Genomic DNA, 13,459 nt, shown 5'->3' on the forward strand with positions numbered 1-13,459 from the left:
TAGTGGTCTTAATAGGATTTTGCATGCATATGAGGAGTATAGTAAAACTAATAAATGCCGAGTTTGGTCAAGATATCTTGAAAAATAAAATGTTTCATACAACAACTTAATTTGCGACCTATCGTTCCTATGGCAGCTATATGATACAGTGGTCCGATCTGAAAAGGATTATATGAGGAACATATTAAAATTAATAAATGCCGAGTTTGGTCAAGATATCTTAATAAACAAAATGTTTTTTCATAAAAAACTTAATTTTCGACCGGTCGTTCCTATGGCAGCTATATGATATAGTAGTCCGATCTTAATAGGATTTGGCATGTATATGAGGAGCTTAGTAAAACTAATTAATGCCGAGTTTGGTCGAGATATCTTAATAAACAATATGTTAATTCATAGAAAAACTTAATTTTTGACCGATCGTTCCTATGGCAGCTATACGATATAGTGGTCCGATCTTAATAGATTTTGCATGTATATGACGAGTAAAGTAAAACTAATAAATGCCGAGTTTGGTCAAGATATCTTGAAAAATAAAATGTTTTTTCATACAACAACTTAATTTACGACCTATCGTACCTATGGCAGCTATATGATATAGTGGTCCGATCTTAATAGGATTTTGCATGCATATGGTTCGTTATATCTTGATAAAAAATGTTTTTTCATACAACAACTTAATTTGCGACCTATCGTTCCTATGGCAGCTATATGATATAGTGATCCGATCTTAATAGATTTTGCATCTATATGACGAGTAAAGTAAAACTAATTGATGTAGTAGGGCGTCCGCAGGGCTTCCAGGTGAAGTTCTTTAGAATGAATCGTCGTTGGGGGAGCGTTTCTGCTCTGCACAAATTTATTTTAGGTTTTAAAGAAAAACACGTTTTGCTAGCTTGAAGGTTATTTTTCATCTATTTCATTTTTTCAGAGTACATTACAAGGGTACCTACAAGTGTATTAGTATACGTGTGGTGAAATTTCAGTACATGTTCCGTGTACTGGTTCCGGAGTTACATGGCGGTTGGATGGCGACTGTCGGATACACTTCTTGTGTGAACATGCCGCCCGCCTTGCAGTATTGCACAAGAAAAAGGGAGAGGGACGTGGCTCTGTTCCGACTATTGAGCACAGGAGCCGGACAATATCCACCCAAAGACCGTGTTTTGGGCCAGTGGTGCGCCGCCAAGACTCGGCAGGACGCCTTGGAGGATTAAGTCCGGATATATATCCGAGCCCAAAACCAGATTGGAGATTTCCGGCTGGAACCAGCGATCGTCTGCCAATCGAATGTTGGTGAAGGGCTCGTTCAGTTCCTCGCTGATGGGCTTCGTTGGAGTTCGATACCGGAGATTTGGCATCACTTGCAGGATGACCTCTCGCTGGAAGCTAGAGGTCCTAGAGCTTATTGAAGCCGAGCAAGCGTTGTCTTTACCGACGCGGGTGACGGATAGCCCGGAGGCCTTTGCCAAGGATGCGTCGATAAGACTTACCGGACAGCACGGGTCTAAAAGTGCCCGAGTTTCGCGGGTCGCCTTGCCGTTTCCGAGTCGGATGAGTGCTCTCGGGAGCACGGTTGTCCTTTTGTGTTCCATGAGTGATGATAAGGAGATGGAACCAGCGGATGAAGGCGGCGCGGAGCGTCGCGCTTGGGCCTTGGTGCTGCGCCTTGTCTGGGATCGCTCTGGAGATGGCATGCGACGCGCTTCTTGCAAATGAAGCAAGGTGTGATGGTCGCCCTGGCACTTGCGGCACTTGTCCTTGCGGCGACATGACTCCCCGGAATGTTGGTGAGCCAGGCAGTTTGGGCAGTATTTATTAACGAGAACTGCTCGGAGTCTCTTCTCTGGAGACAGCCGCATGAACCGCTGGCACTTGCGCAGCGCGTGGACTCCTCGGCATACTCGGCATCGGAACGATTCCGTTGCCGGTCGGCTCTTGGATCGGCCATGTTGTTGGCGTGGAGACATCGTGCTGTTACGTGAAGAATGTGAAAAAAAAACATAGTAGACATTACTGATGCGGCTTTATACGGATGGTCCGCAGACCTATGGATCTAGGATTCTAGTCTTTACTGGAAATTTTACTGGATGGAAAATGGAGACTAGATTCTATCGGGAGCAGGATCAGCTTAGAGATGGGTCTTTTGGAGACACCTCGGGCTGTTAAGACGTCGACCACTCGGACTCTTTGGTCGTCGCCAGGATAGGTCGTTTGGATTCGACCTAGACGCCAGTCATTAACTGGAAGATTATCTTCTTTAATAATGACTAGATCGCCCCGTTGTAAGTCTCGCGTTGGAGTTTGCCATTTGTTTCTTTTGTGTAACTCTAAAAGATACTCATGTTTCCAACGGAGACAGAACTGTTGTTGCAAAGCCTTCAAGCGCTGCCAGCGGTTGATGATGGACGCGGCGTTTTCCTTGATCTCTGGCTCTGTGGCGGAAAGTAGAGGACCCCCGACTAGAAAATGACCGGGAGTCAGAGCTAGGAGATCAGTAGGATCTTCCGACAATGGAGATATCGGTCTTGAATTCAGGCATGCTTCAACTTTGGATAGGAGCGTGGAAAGCTCTTCGAAGGTGTATTTGGAGGTCGATGTAGATTTATAAAATAGATTTTTGAAACTCTTTACACCTGCCTCCCACAGGCCACCCATATGCGGTGCACTAGGAGGGTTGAAGTGCCAGGACAGTTTCTGGAGACTGTAAGTGGCCTGGAGTTGAGTCTTAAGCGCTTCTACAAAATCGCGCGAGAGGACTTTGGCCGCTCCGACGAAGGTTTTGCCGTTGTCGGAATGCATTTGACTTGGGCACCCTCGTCGTGCCACAAATCTCGCAAATGCCGCTAGGAATCTTTCTGTGGTCAGGTCAGATGTAGCTTCTAGGTGGATGGCTTTGGTGCTGAAGCACACAAAGACGCACACGTAGCCTTTCGTAATAAGACAGGCTCGACCTGTGTAATTTTTTACATCGAAGGGGCCTGCAAAATCGACTCCTGTGTGAGTGAACGGTCGAGAGAATGTGACTCTCTCCACAGGCAAGTCGCCCATGAGCTGCGTTTGCAATTTCTTTTTTCGGATGACGCAGATTTTGCAGGAATGAATTGTGGATTTGACCAACACCTTCAGCTTTGGAATCCAGTACTGTGATCGTATTAAACGCATCATGAGCTGGTTGCCTCCATGCAAGGATATAAGATGGGTGAAAGCGGTCAAGAGACGCGAATATGCACATGTGTATGGCAGTATGATTGGATGCCGCTCATCGTAGCCGAGTGCTTCGGCCGCTCTTACACGACCACATGCTCGAATAATTCCCTTACCATCTAAAAAGGGGTTCAAATTAAGGATTTTGCTGGAAGTGAGCTGTTTTTTCGTGCTCAAGCAAGTGTACTCTGACGAGTATGCTTGTCTCTGGGTCAGGAGAATGAGTTTTTCTTGTGCATAAGAAATCTCGTTGCTGTCAATTTCAATAGTTGACGGGAGCGACAATCGTTTGCAACGCTTGAAGAAGCGATAGATGTAGGCTAACACTCGCAGGGCTCGATCGAACTTGGAGAAGCGCTCGAGGAAAGAAAATGAGGGAGCCGTGTTTACGAGGTTTACCTTAATCGTACGTTGCTCTATTGTCGTATCTGGGAGGGGATCAGAAGGAATGGGCCATTGGTTCTGAGGTAGGCGTAACCATTCTGGCCCGTGCCACCACAGCTCATTGTTGACTAACGCGTGTGGTGGGGCACCTCTGCTCGCTAGGTCCGCTGGATTGTACTCGGATCGTACATGGGACCATTTATTGGAGTCGGTGGCCTGAGTAATTTTTGCGACTCTGTTTGCTACAAAGGTAGTCCAGGCGCATGGTGGCTTATGAAGCCAAGCTAGCACAATTGTGGAATCTGTCCAATAGAACCAGTCGCCGCCAGCGGAAGGTAGCTGGGGACTGAGTGCAGCGGATAACTCGGACAGAAGTGCTGCTCCGCACAGCTCTAGTCGTGGCAAGGATATCGTCTTGACCGGAGCGACCCTCGTTTTCGCTGTTAGGAGATGTACTGAGATGCGATCTTGTATCTCAGTGCGCACGTAAATGGCGGCCCCATATGCACGCTGCGAAGCGTCACAAAACCCATGGTATTGGATAGTCCCCTGTGGGCGGAATTCGACCCATCTAGGGATGCGAATCGCACTAAGGCCTGGAAACTCTTGCAGAAATAAATTCCACTTAATGAGAAGACTCTCAGGTAGCGGATCGTCCCAGCCCAGTTCTTGGAGCCAGATCTCCTGCATGAATATTTTTGCCTGGATAATGACTGGACCCAGCCAACCTGCTGGGTCGAACAGTTTGGCAATCTGTGAAAGGACTTCACGTTTGGAGACGGACTGTTTGGCTGTTAGCTCGGATGGAGCGAAAAAGAACTGATCGGTGTCAGCTTTCCATCTGATCCCGAGAGTCTTTGCCGAACAGGCTTCCTCGATCTCTAAAAAGTCGGCGTGAAGCAAGTGGTCCTTGGGAATCGCTCTTAGCAAGTCCTTTTCATTGGATGTCCATTTTCGCAAGGGAAACCCGGCAGATTCAAGGGCCTTGCGGAGTTCTGCAATTGCTTGATCTGCTATTGATTTGGAATGGGCTCCCGCTAGTACATCGTCGACATACATATTGTTTGCGATAATATGACTTGCTAAGGGATAGAGCGAACGAACGTCATCAGATAGCTGATGTAGTACCCGGATTGCCAAAAAGGGGGCACAGTTAACTCCAAACGTGACTGTGCTGAGTTCGAAGTCACGAAGCTCGTTGTCCTTTGTTCGGAACAGAATTCTCTGATAGGGCGTGTGGTTGGGATGCACAAGTATTTGCCGATACATTTTTGTGATATCGGCATTGAACACATATCGGAAGAAACGCCATCTTAGAATTTGAATGGTTAAGTCGGATTGCAGAACGGGCCCTGCATGTAGCACGTCGTTCAGACCTTTACCATTCGATGACGGGTGGGAGGCGTTAAATACTACGCGGAGCTTGGTCGTGGTGCTGTCAGGCTTGTGAACAGCATGGTGTGGTAGATAAAAGTTATCTGAACCATTGCTTGGAGGGACTTGTCGCATGTGACCTAAGTCCAGATATTCCTGGATCACCGCATCGTACTGCTCCTTAAGGGGGGCATTTTTTGCCAGACGATTCTCATTTCGTAGAAATTGAGCTAGTGCGATGGACCTTGAATGGCCTAACTGGATGTGATCGGAATTCTTGAATGGCAGTGTGACCAAGTATCTGCCGTTTTTATCCCTTTTAGTGGTTTTTTGAAAATTGCGCTCACAAAAAAGGTCGGATTCCTTTTCCAGCTTAACTGGAATATCCTCCACCTCCCAAAATTTTGTGAGCAGTTTATCCAAGCTCGCATTTGGATTCAGCGAGACTTGAGTCGAAAAGGATGCGACAAATTTGGCACTGGTCTTAGAAACGGGGCCTGTAAGGATCCAGCCGAAAATCGTTTCTTGACCAAGGAGAGTGCCACATATGTTGGGATAGGAGCCACCTAACAATATGGATGGGAGGATATCGGCGCCGAGAAGCACGTCTATCTGTGAGCTCCTATAGAAAGAGGGATCGGCCAAGTGTAATTTTGGAAGTTCTTCCAAAGCAGTTTGGGGGATGGTGTAGGAGGGCAAATTGCCTGCCAGCTTTGGAAGAACATAAGCCGAGGTTTCAATATGAACCCTGGGCTTTATAGGAGAGCCAATATTAAAATGGCAAAGTTTTTGAGGTTGAGCCGAAATGGCTTGATTCAAACCGGAGACCTGTGCGTCGACGGGTTGATAAGGAAGTTTAACCCTTTTGAACAATCGCTCTGAAATAAAGGTCGCTTCAGACCCAGAGTCGATTAATGCCCGGGCTGTATACTTTGTGCCCAAATGACACACTTGGATGACAGCCGTGCCGAGGAGAACACCATGTGAGTTTGCGGAAAAATAGTTTTGAACGGTAGCTTGGGTTGAAGTAGCAGTGGACTGTATTGGTGAAGGAGGGTTCAAAACTATTGGTGTTGTGGAAGCTGAGGGCACCTGGGGTCTGTCACGGTGGAGTAGCGTGTTGTGACGTCCCTTGCACGTGAAACAACTATGTGCGCTAGGTGCAGTCTTTCAACTGGTGCTGTCTGGCGAAGCAGTTTAAGCACAGCTTTTGTTGCTTAATGACGGAAACTCTCTCGGGTACGGACATTTGTAGAAAACGCGGGCATAGACGCACGGGATGGTTTTCCTTCTGACACAATTTGCAGTGCTGTGGCTTTGCAGTCACTGTTGCTTCGAAGGTTCTCAGGTGGTTGGACTCTTTTCTTGTGGGTTTGGACTGGAGTGGCGTATGTGCGGTAGGTCGTACATCTTCTATCGCCTCCAAGGTGCGATATCGGTCGATCAGAAATAAATTCATCTCGGACCATTGAGGGATCTCTGCCTTATCGTGGAGCGATTGTTCCCATAACGACAGCGTGAGCTTAGGCAATTTAGAGGAGCACAAGAAAATTAGCAGACAATCCCAATTTTCGGTGCTCACCCTGGACAAGTCGAGAGCCGTTAAACATCCCTGGATTGTGCCCTGAAGCTCTTTAAGGGCGGCTCCAGACTCTTGTGTTGCTGAGGGGAGATTGAAAAGAATTTTCAATTGACTATTGACTAATAGTCGCTTATTCTCAAATCTCTCCGTCAGGCTCGCCCACGCTGACTGAAAGCCGTCATTCGTGAGCGGGGACTTGGAGACAATTGCTCTAGCTTCGCCGCTGGTTTTGGAATTAAGATGGAACAATTTTTCCACCGGCGTCAATCTTGGATTGTTAATATAAACAGCTGTAAACAAGTCTCGGAAAGTAGGCCAGCGTAGGTAATCCCCACTGAAAACTTCAGTGTCGCATGGCGGGAGACTGCAACCCCTGGACATGGAGAAGTTGGAGGGGGGTTGCTCAGCTTGTCTATTTAACGCCGTGGATCTTTCTATTTTTTCGCTTAGTTGAGCCGCACATCGCTCGTAAACGGAGTACGAGTAATCATATTTAGCTTGCATAGCCACCAGGTCACTGCTGCTGCAAGCGCCTTGGTTGAGAGCTTTGGAACATAACTCGTACTCGCGTTCTACCTTTTCCCATAAAGTCTTAATCTGATCTCGTCGGACTTGGAGAGTGAACAGTGACACGTCACTGTCCGCTGCGTCATTGATCTTCACTTCAAACTGGCCTAGTCGGTCAGTTATAGAAACGAAGTCGTTCAGTGCCATTTCGCTTGACTTCTGCATTTTTTGCGTAGTCGAACGGGTAATTTTTGGGGTAATATCTCTTGTTGGAATCGGACTCACAGTCTTGCGGACGGTTGTGCTGGTACTCTCGACCTTGAGTTTCCCGAAAACTGCTCTAGGTGAGGTTAAAGGTCGCTTTGACTCCTTGACGGACGGTGCTGTGAGTCGTTTTTGGCTGTTTTGATCACCACCGATTGGCATACTAGGCTCTTCACAGAGCCAAAAATTGTACTAACCAGGTGAAATGTGATCAAATACAAATAATTTGAATCAGCAGAGAGAAAACGGAATAAGAAATGGCACAGGAACGATGGAATCGAGATATCAGAATAAAATGGAATGACCGAAATGGTGTGCACTATTGAGTCCAACGAAATCGGAAAATTTTGTTAAATTAATTATTTTACTAATAATTTACCAAATTGATTCTTATTTAGTTTCCTTTAATTGAGAAAAAATCTAATTATTTCTTTATTGAAACACCAGAGAAAAGGATTTATTCTCTTTTGACAAAGCGGCCGTGTGGTGGAAACGGATCGCGCAAAAAAATGATGCTTATCGCTTATTGCTTATTGATGGTTGAGCTCAAGAAGAAGCACGTTTATTCTAAACGCAGCTCAACGAAAAGGTTTTTTGTCATAGAATTACTTGTGATAAATTGTTATTTTAATAAAAAATCGCACGGATATTCGATTTAATACGCAACTTGGAAACGTCTTAACTTATAATTATGTTTTATAAATTTTTTATAAGAATAAGAAAAAGTAATGTATATGTTTGTATTTTATTAAGTAAACGCAGCTCAATGGCAAGGTGGAAACATACAAAATATAAAAGTTTCACAGAATCAGTTTATCGAAAACCGATCTTGACACTTTACAACCCTGTTGTTTGTTTACGTTTCACACTTGCCAATTAATTGGTAAAAATAAATATATAAATTAATATTGAAGCTGCTGTGGAGGAAAAATAACAAACGATACACATATAATAGGATGTGTGTGTGTATACATGCAGGTGAATTTGCACAGTGTGGTTTTATTTAATTAAATACCAATTAGAATTGTGTGTTTTTATATATGTATTTAGTGTGTGATTCTTTGGTGAAGGTTGGAATGGAGAAGCGCATACACTTGTTGTTCAACGGAGCGAAAGCCTATGTGTGCAGATATGTCTGGATGTACTTGCGTACATCAATATGGCGATCGGTTAAATTTTTGGGTATGCACTTGTACATATATGTATATATATATGTACAGACACCAATATGGCGACCTTATCGGAGTCACTTTCTGTTTTATTTCTTTCAATATTTATCACTTTTTAGACGCCTTAATGGCCACGAACAATATTTTATCTGCGGGTTTTTTTTGTTGAATTTTTTAAATACAATTGCCCCTCGCTTTAACCACGGACAATGTGAAGCGAAAAAAAATATGTTCAGACACACAAAAGAATTAATTAACTGGAGTTGCCGGAAATTTGGCAATGGACAAGTTGAGGTAGGTGCACTGCTACTTATCTTGTTCGAATTTATGGCTGTTCCTGGAACCTTTTCTTGCAGATCCACCAATGCTTGCTGGGGCGAACTGGATATGCCAAACGTTGTAGAAGTATCCGGCTCGAAGGACCAAATGATGTAGTAGGGCGTCCGCAGGGCTTCCAGGTGAAGTTCTATAGAATGAATCGTCGTTGGGGGAGCGTTTCTGCTCTGCACAAATTTATTTTAGGTTTTAAAGAAAAACACGTTTTGCTAGCTTGAAGGTTATTTTTCATCTATTTCATTTTTTCAGAGTACATTACAAGGGTACCTACAAGTGTATTAGTATACGTGTGGTGAAATTTCAGTACATGTTCCGTGTACTGGTTCCGGAGTTACATGGCGGTTGGATGGCGACTGTCGGATACACTTCTTGTGTGAACACTAATAAATGCCGAGTTTGGTCAAGATATCTTGAAAAATAAAATGTTTTTTCATACAACAACTTAATTTGCGACCTATCGTTCCTGTGGCAGCTATATGATACAGTGGTCCGATCTGAAAAGGATTATATGAGGAACATATTAAAATTAATAAATGCCGAGTTTGGTCAAGATATCTTAATAAACAAAATGTTTTTTCATAAAAAACTTAATTTTCGACCGATCGTTCCTATGGTAGCTATATGATATAGTAGTCCGATCTTAATAGGATTTTGCATATATAAGAGGAGTTTAGTAAAACTAATTAATGCCAAGTTTGGTCAAGATATAAACAATATGTTTTTTCATACAAAAACTTAATTTTCGACCGATCGTTCCTATGGCAGCTATATCCGATCTTAATAGATTTTGCATGTATATGACGAGTAAAGTTAAACTAATAAATGCCGAGTTTGGTCAAGATATCTTGAAAAATAAAATGTTTTTTCATACAACAACTTAATTTGCGACCTATCGTACCTATGGCAGCTATATGATATAGTGGTCCGATCTTAATAGGATTTTGATGCATATGGTTCGTTACATCTTGATAAACAAAATGTTTTTTCGCATAATTCTATTTTGCATAGAAATGATCGGCCGACTCGAGGTGGTGGGGTGTTATTTGCCGTTAAAGCCACTCTCCAGTCAGAACTTTTCTGTTTTAGTACGCCTGTCTTATCTCTTGAGATTGTCTCAGTTAAGGTGTCTTTTCCTACAATCCCTTATGTTCCTCTCTTTTCTGATATTCAAGTTTATATGAAACATTTTACTTGTATTTCAACAGTTTCGTCACATGTGCGTGATAATGACCTATTTATGGGGTTGGTTGATTTTAATTTGTCGAACATCTCTTGGTCATTATTCACTACCGAAAATGATCTAGTACCATCAGCACAGCATTATTTTATAGACTGCATGCTTGATCTTTTGTTGTTTCAAATAAATTCAATTTCTAATCATTTGATTAGAAGACTTGACCTTGTATTTGTTAACGGCTACCTTATTTCTAATGTGTCTAGGTCCCCTCCTTTATCTCTTCCTGAGAATGTCTTTTATCCTACTTTAGAGATTGCAATGATCAATTGTAATCCTTTCATTTCGTGCTCATCAGCCAATAAGCCCCGCTATTGCTTTCGCAAAGGAAATTATTCTTTGCTGAATTGGCTTATTTATGCAACCGATTGGTTTTCTTATATGACTCGGTTGATATGAATACTGCCATTAATTTTTTTTATATCACCCTAAACTCCCTCTTAGATATGTGTATTCCTACGTCAATTCCTTCGACTACTTTTTCATAATCTTCCCGGTTTACTCCCAGATTATCACATCTAAAAAATTTTAAATCTAAATATTTTAAAAAGTGCACAGACTTGGCTAAATATTCGATAGCCAAGTTTGGTCAAGATATCTTGAAAAAAAATGTTTTTTTATACAAAAACTTAATTTTCGACCGATCGTTCCTATGGCAGCTATATGATATAGTGGTCCGATCTTAATAGGATTTTTCATGTATATGACGAGTAAAGTAAAACTAATAAATGCCGAGTTTGGTCAAGATATCTTGAAAAACAAAATGTTTTTTCATACAACAACTTAATTTGCGATCTATCGTTCCTGTGGCAGCTATATGATACAGTGGTCCGATCTGAAAAGGAGTATATGAGGAACATTAAAATTAATAAATGCCGAGTTTGGTCAAGATATCTTAATAAACAAAATGTTTTTTCATAAAAAAGCTATATGATATAGTAGTCCGATCTTAATAGGATTTTGCATATATAAGAGGAGTTTAGTAAAACTAATTAATGCCAAGTTTGGTCAAGATATAAACAATATGTTTTTTCATACAAAAACTTAATTTTCGACCGATCGTTCCTATGGCAGCTATATCCGATCTTAATAGATTTTGCATGTATATGACGAGTAAAGTAAAACTAATAAATGCCGAGTTTGGTCAAGATATGTTGAAAAATAAAATGTTTTTTCATACAACAACTTAATTTGCGACCTATCGTACCTATGGCAGCTATATGATATAGTGGTCCGATCTTAATAGGATTTTGCATGCATATGGTTCGTTATCTTGATAAACAAAATGTTTTTTCGCATAATTCTATTTTGCATAGAAATGATCGGCCGACTCGAGGTGGTGGGGTGTTATTTGCCGTTAAAGCCACTCTCCAGTCAGAACTTTTCTGTTTTAGTACGCCTATCTTATCTCTTGAGATTGTCTCAGTTAAGGTGTCTTTTCCTACAATCCCTTATGTTCCTCTCTTTTCTGATATTCAAGTTTATATGAAACATTTTACTTGTATTTCGAAAGTTTCGTCACATGTGCGTGATAATGACCTATTTATGGGGTTGGTTGATTTTAATTTGTCGAACATCTCTTGGTCATTATTCACTACCGAAAATGATCTAGTACCATCAGCACAGCATTATTTTATAGACTGCATGCTTGATCTTTTGTTGTTTCAAATCAATTCAATTTCTAATCATTTGATTAGAAGACTTGACCTTGTATTTGTTAACGGCTACCTTATTTCTAATGTGTCTAGGTCCCCTCCTTTATCTCTTCCTGAGGATGTCTTTTATCCTACTTTAGAGATTGCAATGATCAATTGTAATCCTTTCATTTCTTGCTCATCAGCCAATAAGCCCCGCTATTGCTTTCGCAAAGGAAATTATTCTTTGCTGAATTGGCTTATTTATGCAACCGATTGGTTTTCTTATATGACTCGGTTGATATGAATACTGCCATTAATTTTTTTTATATCACCCTAAACTCCCTCTTAGATATGTGTATTCCTACGTCAATTCCTTCGACTACTTTTTCATAATCTTCCTGGTTTACTCCCAGATTATCACATCTAAAAAATTTTAAATCTAAATATTTTAAAAAGTGCACAGACTTGGCTAAATATTCGATAGCCAAGTTTGGTCAAGATATCTTGAAAAAAAATGTTTTTTTATACAAAAACTTAATTTTCGACCGATCGTTCCTATGGCAGCTATATGATATAGTGGTCCGATCTTAATAGGATTTTGCATTTATATGACGAGTATAGTAAAACTAATAAATGCCGAGTTTGGTCAAGATATCTTGAAAAACAAAATGTTTTTTCATAGAACTTAATTTTCGACCGATCGTTCCTATGGCAGCTATATGATATAGTGGTCTTAATAGGATTTTGCATGCATATGAGGAGTATAGTAAAACTAATAAATGCCGAGTTTGGTCAAGATATCTTGAAAAATAAAATGTTTCATACAACAACTTAATTTGCGACCTATCGTTCCTATGGCAGCTATATGATACAGTGGTCCGATCTGAAAAGGATTATATGAGGAACATATTAAAATTAATAAATGCCGAGTTTGGTCAAGATATCTTAATAAACAAAATGTTTTTTTCATAAAAAACTTAATTTTCGACCGGTCGTTCCTATGGCAGCTATATGATATAGTAGTCCGATCTTAATAGGATTTGGCATGTATATGAGGAGCTTAGTAAAACTAATTAATGCCGAGTTTGGTCGAGATATCTTAATAAACAATATGTTAATTCATAGAAAAACTTAATTTTTGACCGATCGTTCCTATGGCAGCTATACGATATAGTGGTCCGATCTTAATAGATTTTGCATGTATATGACGAGTAAAGTAAAACTAATAAATGCCGAGTTTGGTCAAGATATCTTGAAAAATAAAATGTTTTTTCATACAACAACTTAATTTACGACCTATCGTACCTATGGCAGCTATATGATATAGTGGTCCGATCTTAATAGGATTTTGCATGCATATGGTTCGTTATATCTTGATAAAAAATGTTTTTTCATACAACAACTTAATTTGCGACCTATCGTTCCTGTGGCAGCTATATGATACAGTGGTCCGATCTGAAAAGGATTATATGAGGAACATATTAAAATTAATAAATGCCGAGTTTGGTCAAGATATCTTAATAAACAAAATGTTTTTTCATAAAAAACTTAATTTTCGACCGATCGTTCCTATGGTAGCTATATGATATAGTAGTCCGATCTTAATAGGATTTTGCATATATAAGAGGAGTTTAGTAAAACTAATTAATGCCAAGTTTGGTCAAGATATAAACAATATGTTTTTTCATACAAAAACTTAATTTTCGACCGATCGTTCCTATGGCAGCTATATCCGATCTTAATAGATTTTGCATGTATATGACGA

General features: G+C 41.0%; 1 protein-coding gene across 1 annotated transcript in view; it reads left to right on the top strand.

The window, feature by feature from the left end:
- Positions 1–13,459, top strand: part of LOC115767635 (dynein beta chain, ciliary-like) — a 600,196-nt gene that overhangs the window by 372,632 nt on the left and 214,105 nt on the right. The gene's annotated exons all lie outside the window — the stretch shown is intronic.

Source organism: Drosophila novamexicana, unplaced genomic scaffold (assembly GCF_003285875.2).
Source record: "Drosophila novamexicana strain 15010-1031.04,08,12 unplaced genomic scaffold, DnovRS2.1 tig00001429-arrow-arrow-pilon, whole genome shotgun sequence".
Lineage (NCBI taxonomy): Eukaryota > Metazoa > Arthropoda > Insecta > Diptera > Drosophilidae > Drosophila > Drosophila novamexicana.